The following is a 19,912-nucleotide window of genomic DNA, read 5'->3' as shown; positions in this document are numbered from 1 at the left end:
TTGATTTAAGCATGCTGCTACTTTTATGCAAACCTTATCCTTTCTGTCTCAACTGAGAACTAGAGCATAGGGGTTGAGAAAAAAAGGGGGCGGGGAATGGAGAGTTTGCTGCAAGACTGACTGCATACATGCAGGGAATTTTTAGAGGAGCATTCATTCAACTCACATTTATTGAAACCTATTCTGGCTGGACATCATGATAAGCACTGTAAGAAAAACAAAGATGAATAAAACATATTCTCTAACCTTGAGGATCTCACAGTCTAGTGGGTAAGACAAACAAATAAGGAAATAAGAATAACACAAAGTAATATGTTTTGAAATAGAGTGGTAGGGACTGTGCTCCAGGAGAAATCATAACTAGCAGGCAACATGTGGGAATCCAAGACTCTGGTGCTTTGGCAACTGATATCCAGGACCAGAAAGCAATGTATGAACTGAAGGGAGACCATGAACCTGGCCAGGATAGCTAGGAATGCAAGCAGTGGAATGGGGGTTAAAGGATCACTGAGCAAAGCACCAAGCTTTTACATCGATTTAGGGTATCTCATTTTGTTTTACATGTGAGGGCCAGCCACGTAACCATAGTGTTTCAAATCACCAACCACAGAAAGATCAAACAACTTAGAACCATTCAGTTAGAATCAGAACAAAAATGACAACCACCAGTGGTCTTCAGATTGCTTCTCCGGGTGCTCTGTGTTTTAAAAGCAGAACAACGTGAATTATAAACTCACCAGACTTTATTTATGTAACAGGTCTTCCTGTGTCAAATATTGTGCTAGTTCTTAATAAATGTTTACTGTTGTTACTAACAATATCACCTAAATAAAATTCCTACACAAGGCAAGTAGCTGCTCTACCAGTTATGTTGTTCCTCTTAACTACAATCCATTCTGCAGCAACTGGGAGATCAATTGAAATGTGAAGATTTGGGGAGACAGTGGACGAAGTTCTATGTCCTGGTGTTGAGGGAACTCTCTGGAGACAGAAGAAAGACCAGGGTAAGAAAGAGCACAAGAGAATTCCTGGCATGGCAAACAAAGTTCACACAGACTTGGTGCACTGAGAGCCACTGCTTTTCCTCTTAGCTTTAGAACTGGCCCAGTTGGTTTGGGGAGGTTGTGTTTCCTTCCTAGGGGGAAAAAAAAAAAAAAAAGCATGTTTCCACAGGTACAATTTCTTATTTTAATCTCTCTGACAAACTCCATGTAAACCAACACTTATTAAATGAAGCTTCAATCATATTCCCCAAGCAAAAGAATTTGACTTAAGATTTCAATAGCAATGAAAATGCAATTATCCATAATTAACATTTGGGAAATATGTAGCCCTCCTCACAAAGACACTTTTTCCTAAATTGTCTAGATAATGTATCAATACAGTTCCTTGTAATTTTGACACTGGAAAATATGGAGCCCTGGATGGTCCAAATAACAGACCTAAATCTTCTTTTCTACAGGAAGACAAGACTACCTATAAAGTTCTATTGGGGTGCCTGGGCAGCTCACTTGGTTAATCATCTAACTCTTGATTTCAGCTCAGGTCACCATCTCAGGGTCCTGAAATTGGGCCCTGCATCAGACTGCACTCAGCAGGAAGTCTGCTTGAGATTCTTTCCCTCTGCCCCTCTCCCTGTTCCCTCTCTCTTTCCCTCTCAAAATAAATAAATAAATATTTAAAAACATAAAAAAGAAATAAGGTTCTTACTTGTAGCCTAATAGAAAACTCTGTTAACAATTAGTTCTTGGGCAGCCCAGGTAGCTCAGCGATTTAGTGCAGCCTTCAGCGCAGGGCATGATCCTGGAGACCCAGGATCAAGTCCCATGTGTGGCTCCCTGCAGGAGCCTGCTTCTCCTTCTACCTGTGTCTCTGCCTCTCTCTCTCTCTCTCTCTCTCTCTCTCTGTCTCTCATGAATAAATAAATAAAATCTTAAAAAAACCACACACACACACACAATTAGTGTTTAATAAATGCTGAGTCACCAGGAATGCACTGTTTCCCTACCCAAGTCTGAAAGAGTAAGTCTTTTCTACTCAAATAAAGTACTCTGAAAAACTCTTTCATTCACATGGGATCATTTTAGCAATACATATTACTAAGCTTCTACTAAGTTTGAGAAACAATGATGTATGCTAACAGATTAATGAGAAAAAAATCCTAGTTTTTTAGGAGCTTATAAGCTCCCTGGAAAAACTAGACTTAGAGATATGAAAAGTTAATAAATTTGATAACTAAATTAAATAGTAAAAAAGATAAATAAGTTAATCATCTAAAAATCATAAGGTGGTGAATGTTATGAAGAAAGTATCAAGAAGCAGGAGCTGGATTGAGGTTTAATTATTTTTTTATTTTTATTTTATTTAAATTCAGTTAATTAACATATAGTGCATTATTAGTTTCAGAGGTAGAGGTCAGTAATTCATCAGTTGCATATAACACCCAGTGCTCATCACATCATGTGCCCTCCTTAATGTCCATCACTTAATTACCCTATCCCCCCACCCTCTTCCCTTCCAGTAACCCTCAGTTTGTTTCCTATAGTTAAGAGTCTCTAACGGTTTGTCTCTCTCTCTGATTTCATCTTATTTTATTTTTCCCTCCCTTCCTCTATGATCTTCTGTTTTGTTTCTTAATTCCACATATGAGTGAGATCATATGATAATTGTCTTTCTCTGATTGACTTATTTTGCTTAGCAGAAGACCTTCTAGTTTTATCCATGTTGTTTCAAATGGTAAGATTTTGTTTTTGATGACTGAGTAGTATTCCACTGTGTGTGTGTGTGTGTGTGTGTATCACATTTTCTTTTGGATTGAGATTTTAAATACTGGGAGAGGGGGTAGTCAGGGTAAGCCTCATTTAGAACATGATAGCTGAGCAAGGACTTGAGAGAAGTGGGCATTCTGGCCATGAAGAGATGGCAGACAGTATTCCAGTTAGAAGGGAGAGCCAGTGAGAAGACTTAAGGAAGACTCTGAAAGGAGGCTAGTAAGACTGGATGGAGCTAAGGGAGAGCAATAGGATAAGAGGTCCAACATGAAACTGGGAGCCAGATTACATAGGGCTCTGTAGGCAACTATAAAGACTTTGGCTTGTGCTCTGTGTGAAATGGCAAACCATTTCAAGGTTTAAACAAAAACAAGGCATGACTTTCTTAGGTTCTGAAAAGATTGATCTGGCTGTTGCGTTGGGATAGACTTCTGGGAGGCAGAGAGTGAAATACGAGTCAGTTAGGAGGCACAGTAGTAATCCAGAGAAAAGACCATGGTGGCAGCTTGGACCAGAGCTAGCAATGGAGGTGGTGAGAAGTGGTCAAATAATGGATATATTTCAAAGATAGAATGTTATAGGACTTGAAAGTGCAAAGGTTGGCTTCATGATGTATAACTTGAGAAGACTTCAAAGAAGAGACTGAATTTTAGCTGAATCTTTAGCTAGTAGAATATGATTAAGACTGGTGCAAAATAACAAGGAAGGAATGTAAGGTAGTAGAAAAGGCACAGCAGCAAAAAGTACAATCAACTTTTAGAAGATAGTAGGTTGATTACCTTGGGTGGATTTAAAGTTTTAGGAAAATCAGTAATTCAAGATTGGTACATGGAAAAGGCAAAACACATGGCATTAGGGATTCCTGTTGGATGAACTTTGGTCCCTAAGTGATCTTGGCTTATTTTGCTGTCAAAATCCAAAAATCTCAGAAATGGAATAGTAGGCATGTTGCTCCCCCAAAATGCTTTTCTGCTACAACATTGTTGACAAAGGATTGGTTAGCCTCTTCCTAAGTACTTCTAATGGCTATTTTTTTAGTTCAAAATAGTCCCTTCATCAGGAGGGAAGATTTTTTTGTTTATTTTTAGAAGATTTCTCAGTATTGAACTGAATCTGTCTTTATATAACAGCTAGCTGTTGGCTCTAGTTAATTTTTAGTCACTAGTCACTAGCTCCTTTACGCAAGAGACATTTATGTCTACTAATACAACATAAGGAAGAGGATTAGCATTATTTGAATTTCTTCTTGGGATCACTGTGAAGGCTATTTTATGTTAATTATCTTATTTAATAATCATAGGAATCCTATGATAGAGGAAACCCTCAAATTAAACTGTCACCCATTGTGGAGGGTTTATATATGAATGTGTATGGAGGGATTTGGTAAAGGACACAAAATTAGGTCTTCCTATATGGTGGTTAGGGCTTTCCCATGGAAGAGCAAATAATTTCACATCTTCTTCTTTCTTTTGTCTCATTCATCTCTTGTGTGGTTTCTGAGGGGCCAGGTATTAAGACAGACCCAAGGACACAGGGCATAAGAAATCTGTTCACAAGTAACTCTCACCTAGACTTTTGGGGAGAAGAATGGATGTGTGAGAATCTCTCATGAGATTTGTGTACATCTCTGTCTAGCTTTTACCAGATGACAGAGTAGAAAAATATTTGGGCAGAGCTTGCAGCTTGGAGTCAAGAGTGGTCTCAAGAACAAAACAGAGTGACTGTGCAGGACAAGATGAGAATTCAGTGACTTGATCATGTCACTTCCAACAGTGGATTCCATTGCTCCCCTTTCACGGAGGATGGCCACAATTAGAGTTCAGGAAAAGTCTCTAGGTCAAAATTTGTAAGTGGAAGAGGCGGGAGGAATGTGTTCTAACCAACTCCAAGGATTTCCCTGGACCTCCAGGGACTGTGCCAGGCCCTACTGGGGAGCCAGAGATAAAGGGGCCAGAATCAAAGCCTGTCTTCTTCTCACTCACAGATTGATGGAAGGTGCTTAGAACTAAAATAAGCCAAGGTCTAGGAGTCATAGAAGAATGAATTCTGTGGGAGATCAGGAACACAAGAATACTTCTGGCTGCATTGTCCAGAGGCTTGGAAGGGGAATGAGATTTTTGAAAAGTGGGAATGGTCAAGGTGAAGAGAAAATAAGATGGCTAAAGTTGTGAAGAGGAGAAACCACAGATCGCATAAGCAAATAGCTCCATTTGACTCATGCATGAAGCGCACAAAGGGAAATCATTTGAACAAAGGAAACTGTTGCAAGGGCCAGATTGCAAAGGATCACTAACAACTTGCTGGATTTGACTCCATGGTTAACTAAGAATTCTTTGAAGTGTTGAACAGTGAATAAGCTGTGTGCATCGATACTAGCCTCTGTGGCCAAAAGAATAATTTAATTTAATTCCTCTGTGTCGAATAGCCCCTAAAATGTTTAAAAGACATGGTCTGTTCATCTTATGTCTTATCTCAAGTCTAAGCATTTCTATTTTAAAGCATCTCTTACCTTTAAGGCATGATTCCAATCTCCTTAGCGTCCTGGTCACCCTTCCCTGAACACTAAAGATTATTCATAAGCAACTAACACTTATTAAAATCTTATAATATTTCAGGCAGTGTGATGAAAATTTTAAATGGATTATCTTATGAAACATCATAATAGCCCTATAATGGAGGTGTTATTTTATCCTCACTTGACAGATGGGAAACCTGAGGTTTAGAGAGGTTGGGTAAGTTGCCCAAAGGCCAGTGAGTGCCAGATGTAGAATCCAAACCTAGACTTTCTGCCTGCAGAACCCAAGCTTCTAAACACTACACTCGCTACCCACCCCCTCATCCTCAATTTAAAGAGAGAGAGAGAGAGAGAGAGAGAGAGAGAGACCTTCTAGAATTTGGGTCTAGACTCCAGAGCACCAACCCATTTCCTTTCTTGGACCTCAATTTCCTCACCATCAAATAAGGGCTTTGGACCAGAACTTCTGTAAGAACTAGTTCTGATATGCCATGATTTTACTTGTTTGCATAAGTAATTGCATTCTAATGGAGCTATGGTATCAAAAATTCCATTAATTGAACAAATACTATACAAAAAAAGGCAGAGGAAGAAATTGTAAATCTTACTTATGCTTAGGATCACCCTTGAAAGGTCTCAATTACCCTTCAACACCTTATTTTACATAAACCAAAGAAAGCAAATATATCCTGTAGGATGATGTATATCACATGCTTAAAATATACTTTAAATTAGATACCATCTTAGGGCCACATAACATTTTTCTTTCATAATAGTAATAATTATAATAATAAATTAATAACTGGGAAGTTGGGAAGAGGAATATGCTTCTGACTGGTACAGAGGAAGAGAAATCCAATAACCTCTTTTACTTTTTTGCACTAAAAGCTTAAGTTAAAATGATTGAGAACCACACTATAAATATAAGTATAAATACAAATGGGTTTGGAAATATGAGAAAATAATCCCAGCCGTTCTGAAAGCAACGGGGTGTTCAGACTGGCTGTGACCACATAGGACAGGAAGGCGCCTCTAGAGATGGTCTGGCTCACTCAGATCGACCTCTGTCATCAGCCAGACTGAGATGACCAGTTTGAAAAAGTGAGGCAGGTTAGTAAAATCCTTGCAGCATTGTGATTTTTCACAGTTTTGCCTCTGCCTTGATCAGACTAGTGTCCTTCTAGGTTGACCACCCTGATATACTGGGCAATGTAGCAGAGCTCCCAGTGTTGTCCAATAAGTGCCATGCCTAACCTCCCTTGGTTTTCCAGACCCTGGATTCATCCTTCTGGCTCACAGTCCTTGTCTGCATCTAACAATAGCAGGTCTCCTGGGCCCCTGCCATAACCGAGTTGGAGCCTGGCTCCTGCCAGATAGACCTGCCACCTGGTTGCCTAACTGACACATGACCCTTTCCACCATAGGTTATCTGCGCAGCTGTCTATGTGTTAAATACTGTGTATAGGATCTAGATTTGATTTGGGCTTATTTCTGTGTTCAATATATCTGATTCCACTCACTAGATGGAGACAAGAGGGGCCAAACTGCAAACAATTTCATAGGCAAGAGAGCTTCTTACCTGAGACTGAAGTGTGTTTGGATTAAAAGAGGAATCCTGAAAGTTGTGACCTGCAGATGGTGCTGAAATTAGAGATGGGAAACTTACCTCAAATTGAGTCATCCGTATTTCAAGGCTAGCTGAAAAATGGAAGACAAGGCCTGGGGTCAAACAAAGGCTGCCAGAGAAGTAAGAGGTAAAAGAAGCAACAGTGAGCAACTTGGAGTGAGCAGTATGGATGAATCTGGAAGCAGAGGACCATTGCTTGCAGCTATTGGCAGGCACTTTCAGCTGGAGACTTGGGCATAGGCTCATTCATATTTGATGAGCCCTCTAATTCAGTGGTTGAAATCTTGGATTCTGAGTGAAAAAGATGAATTTGCATGCCAGCTCTACCAATTTCTACCTATACTATGATTGTTCCAGAATTTCTACACTAAAGTGCCCAAGGGGAACCATCTGGTTGAAACAAAGGCTTGGGAACTTCTCTTGAAACTGCCTTGGCGTGGTATATAAGTAAAACTGAAAGAAATTAAGTGTCTATATCTAAGGATGCCTGAGGCTGGGTTGATGGTGCAGTATTAGTCAGCTATTGTCACAATAATGATACATAACAAACAACCACAAAATCCTAATGGCATATAATAATACGCTTTTATATCCATGCTCACTGGTATGCAGGTTGGCAGGGGGTAGCTCTGCTTCAGGCTACGTATCTGCTGGTCACAGTTCTTCTGTGTTGTGCTTAGCTAAGTCTGGCTCCATGCAGAGGACTGGGTTGAGGTTTGCTCTGCATGTCTTACAACCTCTTTGGACTAGTGATTACCTGAGACATATTCTACTTATGGAAAAATACAGGAAGACAAGAGAGTGAACCCAACCACGCCAGCACATTTCAAGCCTTTCCTCCAGTCACACCCATAGGCCCACTGTCCATAGACAGGTGCAGGGCCAAGCCAAAAGCCAAATGATGGGGAAGTGCTTTCCTCCCACTCTGGTGCCATGGAAAGGAGGTGGGTATAGATGCAGCCACCAGTATTAAAAACTTGAAACGGGGACACCTGGGTGGCTCAGTGGTTGAGCATCTGCCTTTGGCTCAGGGCGTGATCCAGGGGATCCGGGATCGAGTCCCACATTGGGCTCCCCTCAGGGAGCCTGCTTCTCCCTCTGCCTGTGTCTCTGTCTCTGTCTCTCTCTCATGAAAAAATAAATAAAATCTTAAAAAAAAAAAAAAAAACTTGAGACAAAGCCAGATTTTGGTAGAGTTGCAGTGTACATGTCTTTTAAAGTGTATAACTTAAGATATCTCCTCTGTAAATCCAAGCTGAAACAACTCAGAAGAGCACAAAAGGCAACTGTATAGACTCTGGAGCCAGAGATATTAGGTTCAAAACTCAGTTCCAGCTCAGAGTAGCTGTGTAGCCTTGGGCAAATGACTTAACTATTTTGTGCCTTCATTTGTCCTTCCGTAAAATGGGAATATGGTATTCTATAATGATAGTACTTTTTCCACAGGATTATTGAGCTATTAAATGGATAAAGATCAATAAAGTATCAAGAATACCATCCAGCACAGAGTTTGGTAGATGTAGATGGTTAATACCCAACACTCTAGGCAGCCTTCCCAGCTACTCTCTGGATCTGCACTTCAAACACACTTGCTTCCCCCTTGTCCTTTGCTCTGGCTTTCCTTCTACCCTATCCAGTTGAATCCTTGCTCTTTAGTACGTACTTACTCATCCCTGACTGTCTCTCTTCCACACTCACTGTCACTTCCAGAACCCATTCCTGGTGAGCACTTCCCACATCTGAATTTCCTTAGCATCTCTTTTAGGCCTCCTTCAAGGCTTTGCAAGGCTTAAGGCCCTTTATGATGTGGGAGAAGGTGTTAAGCAAGAGGCAGGAGATGATTTCCAAAAATGAGGCAAAGTAGAGAAAGTCTAGAAGTTCAAAGATAATGTGGGGGTTATGGAGGAGATGATAGGTTATAAGTTAACAAGAGATAATGGAAAAAAAAAAAAAGAGATAATGGAAGCTCTGTGAACCACTATGGATCCTACAGTGACAATGGTGTTGGAGTCAAGTGCTGGGGCTCTATGAGCTATAGGGATCCACAAACCTCATTCTTGTACTTACTGATCTTTGTCTTCACATCTCTTGCCTCTGTCTTTCCCAATTTCACCAACAAGTTTGTAAATTGGAATCTGTGTTTTGTGTCTCATGACTATTGTTCCCCCAGGAAATCATAACCTCCAGAAAGCCAGATGTTCATCTTAATGTATGCCTGTAGCTCCACTCCTTCCCTTCCTCTCTCCTCTACCCCCTCACCATGCCCACCACAAAGCTTTGTGCACAGCAGCTCTGTAGTTTCTGAATTAAATATTGCCCCAATCTGAGAAAGTCATTACTAGGGTTACTGTCAGGGAAGATTCAGTGAAATCTCTTTCTCCACTTCCTACAATACCTTGAATATCAAGAGTCTCAGAACAAATACACACACACACACACACACACACACATACACACACACATCCCTGTGCTGAAACACACCACACACACACGGACAGACACATTTAGAATTTAATCATCCTATTTATCCTTTGGGTTACCAACATTTGGGGCAAAGAAAATGTGAGAAAGAAAGATTGGAGAAAAAAATTCTCATTTTAAACATTGCAGCTAATTCCATTAATTATGTTGTGATGCAATTAAGCATTTCATTTCAGAGCTATTAAAGCTTAAATTATTTATTAATAATTACAGATCATTACCTGATAGTGTTCACTCTGCAGAACAGGTGATGAATAATTTATCAGCTTTGACATGGTTCTCTCCTCACAGCCATCTTTAGATGGTGTCTATATTTGTACATGTCAGCTTGCCAATATATGTGCCTGTTTGTGTGAACCTACTGTTCTTTCTGTTTATATAGAATCTTCCCGAATTCTGGATGTCATTTAAAACTTCTTACTCCTACAGTTTAGTAATATAGATTGTAAGTGAGATAGAAATAATGCTAATGTTGTATAAATAAAAAGGTGCATTTTCTTCGTGGTTGAGATGGACTTTAGCTCTAAGAGTAAATTAGAATTTCATTTATTTATTACAGAAGCTTTTTCTTACTCCTCTCTCCTGCATTTCAGGATCTTTAATTATTATTATTGTATTATAACTGTATTTATACATTATTACTGTATATAGTCATAAGAACAAATTAATACCTTTGTTTATATAATGTTTAAAGATTGTTTTAATCAAAACTAAGGCAAAATATTAGAATTTAAAAGTATTAAAAGAATTAAAAGAATTCCATGATGAAGCAACACAATGATTGGCAAATGAATGCTGATGTTACATAGAGATAAAAAGCAAAGCCCAGCTGTTATTGAACCTAACCAGTCAATTTTAACATCATCTGGAGATGTTGACCTTCATGTTGTATCTGGGAAGAATTCTAATATCACCAATTACCCACATGGGATATTCCTCAGGACGTATTACCAAAAGCACAGCCACACAAGAGTGACTTAATCACACGCCATCTATATGGACCTCAGTGTACAATGATCTACCTTAGGAGCTTAAATTAGAGAACAATTCTTCACTCAAAACATAATTTTTGATATCTAAGTTATGTGAACACTGTGCTGGATGCTGGAGATACAGCAGTAACTAGGATCAGGTGAGAGGCTTTAGTGGATTCAAAACATTTTTTTTTAAAGATTTTATTTATTTTTTCATAAGACACAGAAAGAGAGGCAGAGACATAGGCTGAGGGGAAAGCAGGCTCCCTGTGGGGAACCTGGTGCGGTACTCGATCTCAGGACTCCAGAATCATGCCCTGAGCCAAAGGCAGATGCTCAACCACTGGGTCACCCAGGTGCCCCTCAAAATGATTTCTAATAGCTTTATAGCACACTTTTTTTTTTCCAGTTGATCTTCCATCATTTCTCTATCTTCTGGTGAAATCCCTAGGAATGAGACAAGCTTCTTCATTCTAAACAAAATTATTTTTGATACAAAAATCAATCAATTTACCATGGCATGTTCTCTGACTCAATTCTGCATAGATCTGCTTTAGCTCTTCAAGACATAATACCTCCAATGCTGCAAGTATGTTGTATATGGATTCTAGTGTGTAAGGAGATGTGGGTTTGAACATTCTTCCAGAACCTGGACAAGGAAAGGAAGAAAGACTTGTATTTTCTAAGCAATTATAACTTTTTCTCAAACCCTAGCAGCTGCAGACTTTTTATTCTCTACGTCAGGGTGGGGGTCCTGCCTATCTTATGATGCTTTCTGTCCTGCTGCAGGACCATCTCCAGAAATATTTCTTTTGTTGTAGCAAAATATAGATGACATAATATTAATGATTTTAACTACCCATAAGCATTCAATTCAGTGGCATTAAATACATCCAAAATGTTGTGTAACTAACACCTATCTGTATTTGGAAAATTTTCATCACCCCCAACAAAAACTCTGTATCCATTAACCATAACCTTCAATTGTCTTCTTCCCCACTCCCTGATAACCATATTCTACTTTCTGTTACTAAAAAGGTGCTTGTCCTAGGTGCCCCTTATAAGTGGAATTAACAATATTTGTCCTTCTGTGTCTGGCTTATTTTGCTAAGCATATTTTCAATGTTCACCCATGTTGAAGCATATATCAAAATGTCATTCCTTTTTTGAAGACTGAATGTCATTTTATTATGTGTATGTATCACATGGTATTTATCTGCCTATCTATTGATGGATACAGGTTATTTCTACCTTCTGGCTCTGTGAATAATGCTGCTATGCCTATTGGTATATAAATATCTATTTGAGTCCCTACTTTCAAGTCTTCTGTATATATACCTAGTAGTAGAACTGCTGGGTCATGTGATGGCTTCTTGTTCAACTTTTTGAGAAACTGCAAAACGGTTTTCCATACAGGTTGTAACATTTGACATTCCCACCAGGAATCCAGGAGAGTTTCAGCTTCTCTACTTTCTGTTATTGGATGCATAGGTATTTATAAATATTGTATCATCTTGCTATATTTAACTTTTTGTTAATGTGTAACACCTTTCTTTATTTTTTATAAATCTGTTTTATTAAAGTCTATTTTATCTGATATTAGTATAGCAATCCCAGCTGCCTTTTGGTTACTATTTGCATGGGATATATATATTTTTTTTCTATTCTTTCACTTTCAATATATTTGTGTCTTTGGCTCTAAAGTGAATCTCTAATAGATATTATGTAGTTGAATTATATTTTAAGATCCATTCTGTCAATCTTTGTCTTTTGCTTACAAAGTTTAATCCATTTACACTTAAAGTAATTATTGATAAGGAGTGATTTACTTCTGACATTCTGCTATTTTGTTTTATACAAACTTTAAACCTTTTTTTGTCCCTCATTTTCTCTATACTGGATTCTTTTGTGTTTAGTTGATTTTTTGTAGTGAAACACTTAAATTCTCTTCTCATTTTATTTTGTGTATATTCTATAGACATTTTCTTTGTGGTTACAATAGAGATTACATTCAACAGTATAAAGTTATAACTAATTTGAATTTATGTGAATTTAAGGTTAATAGCTTGCAAAAACTCTGCTTCTATACAGCTTTACTCTCTGGCTTTTCTTTTTATTGGTGTTATAGATTGCATCTTTATATAATGTGTGCCCCAAAACATAGATTAATAGTTATGTTTATACATTTGTATCTTAAGTCATGTAGAGAATTAAAAGTGGAGTTACAAGCCAAAATTATGATAATACTAACTTTTCTAATTGCCTATATACCTACTTTACCAAAGATCTTTACTTCTTCATGTGGCTTAAAGTTATTGCATTGTTTCTTTTTGTATCAACCTGACTGAAGGACACAAGGATTTTTTAGAGGACAAATCAAGGGCTAATATACTTCTTCATCATTTTTTTTAATTTGCAGATGTCTTAATTTCTCTTTCATTTTTGAAGAACAATTTTGCCAGATATAGAATCGAGTTATGTTTGTTTGTCTGTTTGTTTTAGCATTTAGAATATGCCAACCTGCTGATTTCTGGTAAGAAATTGACTGATAATCTTATTATGGAGCTCTTATACATGATGAGTTACTTCTGTGTTGCTGCTTTTTAAGATCTTTCTTTGTTTCTGACTTTGACAGTTTGTCTTGGTGTGGATATTTTTGAGTGTATTCTACTTAGTATCATTAAGCTTCTCAAACTTGGGAAGTTTTCAGCCATTATTTCTTCAAATAGTCTTTCTACCTCTTACTCTTTTCTTCTGGGATTCTCACAATGCATATTTTGGTCCTTTTGATAGTGTCTCACTATCCCTTAGGCTCTTTTCATTTTTCTTTACTCATTTAATTTCTATTTATCAGACTCAATAATTTCAGTTATTCCCTCTTCAAGTTTACTGATTCTTCTACTTGCTATTGTGGAATAACTATTGAGCCACTCTAACATATTGTTTATTTCAGTTATTGTACATTTCAGTCCCAGAGTTTATTTTTGGTTCCTTTTTATAATTTCTATGTATTTTTTTATCAGTGTGTTTTTATTGAGAGGAATATGGTCTAATCACCTACCCTCTCAATTTTACCAATGTTATTATTTAAAAAAAATATATATATAGCCGTATCAGCCCAAACTATATTATACAAGACAATAATCCACAGTAATATTAGGAAGACATGAGGCTCAGCAAGAGAAGGTTTTATCAACATTTTCGAGAAAGAACAAGTAAATGAGGAATAATTCAGTTAAAACTAACACAGTTTTTACAATTTTGTAGCATATGACTGACAAATTCATGGATGTTTGATTTCAGAAATGTTTGGAATTTTAATGTCAATCAAAACAATATCTTCCTTTTCTTCTTTTTTTGCATATTTTTAAAATTTTATTTAAATTCAATTAATTAGCATATATTGTTGGCTTCAGAGGTAGAAGTCAATGATTCATCAGTCTGATATAACACTCAGTGCTCAGTACATCACATGCCCCCCTTAATGCCCATCACCCAATTACCCTACACTCTTCCCCTCCAGTGACCCTCAGTTTGTTTTCTATGACTAAAAGTCTCTTACAGTTTGTCTCTCTCTCTGATTTTGTCTTTTATTTTTTCCTCTCTTCCCCTATCATCCTCTTTTTTGTTTCTTAAATTCCACATACAAGTAAGATCATATGATAATTGTCTTTCTCTGATTGACTTATTCCACTCAGTATAACTATGAAGGCTATTTAAATAGCCTTCCAGGGGAAGACTTGGGCAGGGCTCTTTCAGAAATGTGCTTTTTGGGCAGCCCTGGTGGCTCAGCAGTTTAGCACCACCTTCAGCCCAGGGCATGATCCTGGAGTCCTGGGATTGAGTCCCATGTCGGGCTCCCTGCATGGAGCCTGCTTCTCCCTCTGCCTGTGTCTCTGCCTCTCTCTGTCTCTCTCTCTCATGAATAAATAAAATCTTTTTTTTTTTTTAAGAAATGTGCTTTTTAATAAAGGTGATTTTTATCCATATGATATGTATAGTTCTAGATCACTGGCAGAAGAAATTTTTGAAAGCCTTGGGTAGGAGACTGGCATGCCTAAACTGTGAATTTTAGGAGATTAACCTGGAAAAGGGCAGTTTTGGAACAATTATTCTATTGCTATCTATGATTTTTTTAAATAGGCTCTTTTTTTTCTCTCAATACACAACATTAGTTATTTCCAGGGATCATACTTTAGACTCTTCACACACTAATAATTTTAGAGCTTGAAGGGATTATTGAAATTCAACAAGATCTTAGAAAAGTAAAATATTTTTCCTTTGAACCAAATGGACACAGTTCACCTGGCACCTACTGTTTTGGACTTGTCCTTTTCCATCCTATTTCTGAGTTGTGCAATCCATGATCACGTATCTCCACAGAATCAAAAAAGATGAAGGAATAAATAGAAGCTTAGTGTGCAAAAATTTATGATCAGAATTCAAAGAAGGACAGAAGAAAAATAACCATTGATAGCCTGGATTGAGGGTCAGCAAGTTTTTTTTTTTTATGTAAATAACTATATAGCACTGTTTTAGGTGTTGTGGGCCACAGAATCTCTTTTGCAGCTACTTAATACTGACATAGTTAGAAAGCAGCCAAAAACAATACATAAAAAGCATGCATGGTTGTATTCCAATAAAACTTTATTTACAAAAATAAACAAGTGGCCAGATTTGGTCTCCTGGTTATTGTTTATCACTGGCCTGTGAAAATGAATTCCAGAGTGAGACTGAGAAACAGGAGTTGAAAATCTCCTAATGAACATGGATTGATTTCTCATCCTCTTTGTGCTCCAATTTCTGGTGCTCATTGAGATGAATAATATTATTAGCCTTCTTCATTTGAGCTATGTGGGGAATCATTACAAATGAAAAGCATCTAAATTCCTTGACAACCACAACACCCACTACTTAGTTTTCTTTCTTCTCAAATTATTTATTCTGGTTCACTAGAATCTTGACTAAATTATCAGCTATGTGCAACCTGTTTTTCTTATCAGTACACCTAAAGGAGCCATTTCACTTTTGAACATTATATAAATTAACAATTACTTCCAACAGCATAAATATATATCATGTTAGTCTCCATAGGGCCACATCAATTGAGGATACAATCAGGGGAAATTGGTCACAATGAATGTATTATCTGGTTTATAGTGTTTTTAGCAAAAGAGCTGTAAAAGCAGCTTTATAAATGTTGTGCTTTATATTTAGGAGACCCTGAACTTGTCTAAAAGCTACCCCTGAGTAGCTATTGTAATCTTCCATTTGGCAACAGGGTCACTTCTTGTTTTGTTTTCTCACTCACTTGTGGAGGTACAGCCTTTTGTTTTATTGAAACCATTCTGTCCCTCCCTCTATGAAAGCTTGGCTCAAGACTATAAGGGGCAAATTGAGAAGATAATATAAGGGGCATCAAAATGTGTTTGAAATCTTCCCTACCTCAAACTTCTAGGCAAGTTTTCTGAACCTTGCTGTGGTAAGAAAATCCTAAGATCTCCCAGAGCTGCAGCATGTACAGAAGTGATATATATTCAAACAAGAGAAGGGAGTTTAATAAAGCGGCTATATGCAAAAGTATGGCCAAATTAGGGAACCCATGAAGGATATTACAACGCTGCTGTGATTGGCTACCATGCCCTGGACTTAAGAAGCACAAGTAGAAATGGGTTTCTAGGTCCTGGAGAGCGTAGTTCCACAGACAGTGCTGCCAGACAAGAGTTCTGACCTTCCAGAGAGAATGCAACCAACCCATGACAACCCAAATAGGAAAGAGTTGGAGGCTGCCCCTGTATACTCCTGCCCACCCACCTCTGAAGAAGCCTAAAGAGAGAAAGTTGTTGCAGTTTATATAAGTCAGCTTTCTGGAGTACAGAGCTGGGCAGATAAGGGCAGAGACTAGATCTGGAGCAGCAAACAGAAATGTCCAATTCACCCTACCTCTTTTTTCCCAAAGGATGAGTTCTTTTCTTGTCTTTTATACTATCTGGAAGGTTAAGGATTGTCTCTTGCTTTCTGCTTTTAGGACTAAATGCTCAGGAATGACTATTGGCTCCATTCTTACTGATTCCATGAGAAGATTCATTAGAAATGCATTTCAGACCAGTGGTAACAACTGGATTCTGAAGCCAAACTGCCTGTGCTCAAATCCTGATTCTACAGCTTTCTAATTGAATGCTTAAGTGAGTTATTTAAAGGTTTTGTGCCTTAGTCTTCTCATTTACAATGTAAGGATAATAATCAGTACTTAACCTGAGGTCAATGATGATACATAAATCATCAACTTGGAATAGTGCCTGGTACATAGTAGGCATTATATACTCAAGTTAGCTACCTTAATGTAGTCTGTGGCTAATACCACAGATTGCTATTTAGACATTTGCATCATAATAGTAATAAGCTTCAGGTTTGGCTCCCGGATCTTTACTCTGTGTACTACACACTACAATTAATGTGTAGATATCACGACAGTGATCTTCTGGTTTTATTTCTAGTACTTTCTCACTTGAGATTTTTGTGGATTCTTACAGAGAAACTGAGGAAACTGTCCCCAGCCTAATCTGTTTGAGTCCTTTCCTTTGCTTTGCTTCTCAGGCTTGGTTCATGCCATATGATAATTCATACTTTCCTTGTATTGTGACTGTTTATACAGAATTTTATTTTTCCATCTCCAGCGGCATAAGGACCAAACTCAGCCATATATGTGATGTTAAAAACTCAGTCCAAAGATCTCTGTATTCCAATTCCAATCAGCCACTCACTGTACAGATCTGCACAAAGCCTATGTGTAAAGAAATTCACTTCACCATAATTTGAGTTCTCTGAGATGTTCTGCTTCAGCTTCTAGTTACCAACACTAGAGAACAACTATTTTTCTCACCTTGAAGTGATGCATTAGTTTTCTACTGCTATGTAATGAATTACCCCAAAATGTAGTGACTTAAAACAATAAACATGTATTATTTGACAGTTTCTGAGGTTCAGAAATCCAGGCATAACTTAGCAGGGTGCTTTTGCTCTGGATTCCTCACAACCCTGAAATCAAGTTATTGGTTAGGGCCGTGGTCAATTGAGACTTCTTGGGAGAGGATGCTCTTCCAAGTTTACTCCCATAGGTGTTGGCAGGCCTCAAATCTGCTGGCCAAAGATGTCCTTTCCTGGCCCAAGGCCTCTCCTCAGGACAACTCACAACATGGCGTCTGTGTTCACTCAGAGCAAGTAAGCAAATGAGCCAGATGTGGTGGCCAACAAGGAAAATAGTCTTTTTTGTAATCTAATTTCAGAATTGATATGTACTACTTCTGCTATGTTCTATTTTTTTGAAGCAAGTCATTAAGTCTACCCATTCTCAAGGACAGACCTTACTCAAGGGCATAAACGCCAGGAGATGGATCATTGGAGACCATCTTAGAGGCTAACCACCGCAACTGGCATAAAGTTTTATATAGATTTCCATGGCTTTTGGTGGGAAGAGAACCTCTTCCAAGTGAGATCTACTGGAAAGAGTACCTAACTATTGAAAAATAAATTCTCCATGGTCACCTTTTATTTTGCATTTAGCAAAATAGCAAAATAGATTGCAGTCACTTGCAGTGAACTACACCTATCTGGGGTTCTATTGTGTAATCTTTTCATGTTCTCTTATGTATGTAGGCCACAACTATCAATGTTGGTTTTTATCAGTCCTGAAGATTTCAACTACTACTACTACTTTAGTTGTCACCTCTTGTAGATGACTTAAAATTTTCCACTATCTTCAGACTCACTCTGCTATCTCAGACCTTACCTTTCAAAGGTCCTGTCAGAACCTCAAAGGGGCAAGTCCTAAAGGGAGTGCTTTAACTCTTCATTCTCTCTGTCCTTAATCACCAGCATTACCATTTCTTGATTCATTCCAGTTGGGGTCTTGGACATAACAGTCACACTGTTTTTTGCCTCTGCTAACCAGTTGTGAAATAATACTGATTTGGGAAGCTGACTAGTCTGGTAGAAATCATACGAGCTAAAAAAAAAAAAAAAAAAAAAAAGAAAAAGAAAAAAAAGAAAAGAAAAAGAAAAGAAATCATATGAGCTTTAGAAACTGGCAAGATCGGATTAAAATCTTGGATCCACCCAGTATTTACTTCAACATTTAAATGTGGGAGGGAGGAGTTGGATAAGGGTTATAGAGGAAGAAACACTGGGAAAAGCTTTGAATGCCAATGTTTATAATTTATTTATGTAATAGAAAATCATTAAAACATTTCTGAGGAAAGAAGTGAAATTAGAAAGTAACCTCTGGCACAATTTTCTTTCCTTTCATCCTTTCTTCTTTATTTTCTTTCTTGCTTCCTTCCTCCTTAGCTTCCTTCCTTCCTCTCCCCTTCTCTCCCTTTGTTTCTTCCCTACCTCCCACTTTCTTTGTTTTTTTTTTCTTCTCCTTCTCACCTACCTTTTTGCCCTCCCACCTTACTCCTTTTTTCCCCTTTCTTCCTTTTTTTTTTTTTTTGTTAATTTTTTTTTTTTTTTTTTTTATGATAGTCACACACACACACACACAGAGAGGCAGAGACACAGGCAGAGGAAGAAGCAGGCTCCATGCACCGGGAGCCCGACGTGGGACCCGATCCCGGGTCTCCAGGATCGCGCCCCGGGCCAAATCGCTGCGCCACCCAGGGATCCCCCCTTTCTTCCTATCTGTGAAACAGAAAAAGTAAAGGAAGCTCTCCTTGATTGCTCTCCCTAAAAGAAATAGCTCCCTTTTCAGAGTCGCCACACCACCATTGTTCCTCTGTCTGAGCACCCAAACCACCTTCAGGATGGATACAGGTAGACTTACCTTATCTCACTGTAGATTTGGACTCCTCAAGTGAAATGCAGAGCTCTGTGATTAAATATTGTTGTGTTTCCCATGGTATTTACCACAAGGCATTATGCACAATAGATGCTCTATGAATCACTGCTGAATCAGCTGATTAAGGAAAGAAAAAGGAGAAGGAAAAATCCAGAGGTACTTTGAATTTTTGAAGTCTAGTATAGTAGGCAGCCTTTAAGGTGACCCCCATAATCCCCTCCTGCTATGCACATTCCTGTGTAAGGCTGAACCTGGTGACTGCCTTCTGTCGAATAGAATACAAGAAGTGATGGAATGTCACATCTGATATTGTGACAAAACAATTGCAGTGTCTTTCTTGGGGGATATTCTCTTGCTCTGTCCCAGATTGCTCACCTTAGAGAGAAGCCCCCAGGAGAGGTACCAAGGACTGCCACAAGCCCATGACCACATAACTAAACTTAGATTCCCAGCACCCAGTTAGCCTTAGACGAGCCTGAGACCTTTGGCAACAGCTTCACTGCAACCTCAACTTTTTAAGAGATATTGAGTCAGAGGCAACCAACTAAAGCACACTGGATTCCTAATCCATGGAAACTTTAAAATGACAAATGTTTAAACTGCTAAATTTGGGGGTAATTTCTTACACAGCAACAATTAATACAATTTAGCAAAAAGAATTTACCTACCTTAACTACCGCTTATCCTTGTTTCCATTGAGAATTCTCT

The 19,912-nt window shown here is 38.2% G+C and overlaps 1 long non-coding RNA gene across 1 annotated transcript; it reads right to left on the bottom strand.

Annotated features, from left to right (window-relative positions):
* Nucleotides 1–725: 725 nt before the first annotated feature.
* On the bottom strand, nucleotides 726–19,485 carry LOC144296087 (uncharacterized). Its single transcript, XR_013363215.1, has 4 exons — nucleotides 19,190–19,485; nucleotides 10,883–11,017; nucleotides 6,953–6,984; nucleotides 726–1,135 (listed from the first exon to the last, which is right to left on the bottom strand). It is a non-coding gene; the product is annotated as an uncharacterized LOC144296087 (long non-coding RNA).
* Between the last annotated feature and the right edge of the window lie 427 nt (nucleotides 19,486–19,912).

This window comes from Canis aureus, chromosome 24, assembly GCF_053574225.1.
Source record: "Canis aureus isolate CA01 chromosome 24, VMU_Caureus_v.1.0, whole genome shotgun sequence".
Taxonomy (NCBI): Eukaryota; Metazoa; Chordata; class Mammalia; order Carnivora; family Canidae; genus Canis; species Canis aureus.
The sequence above is the reverse complement of the archived record's forward strand: the minus strand, read 5'-3'. Positions and strand labels throughout refer to the sequence as shown.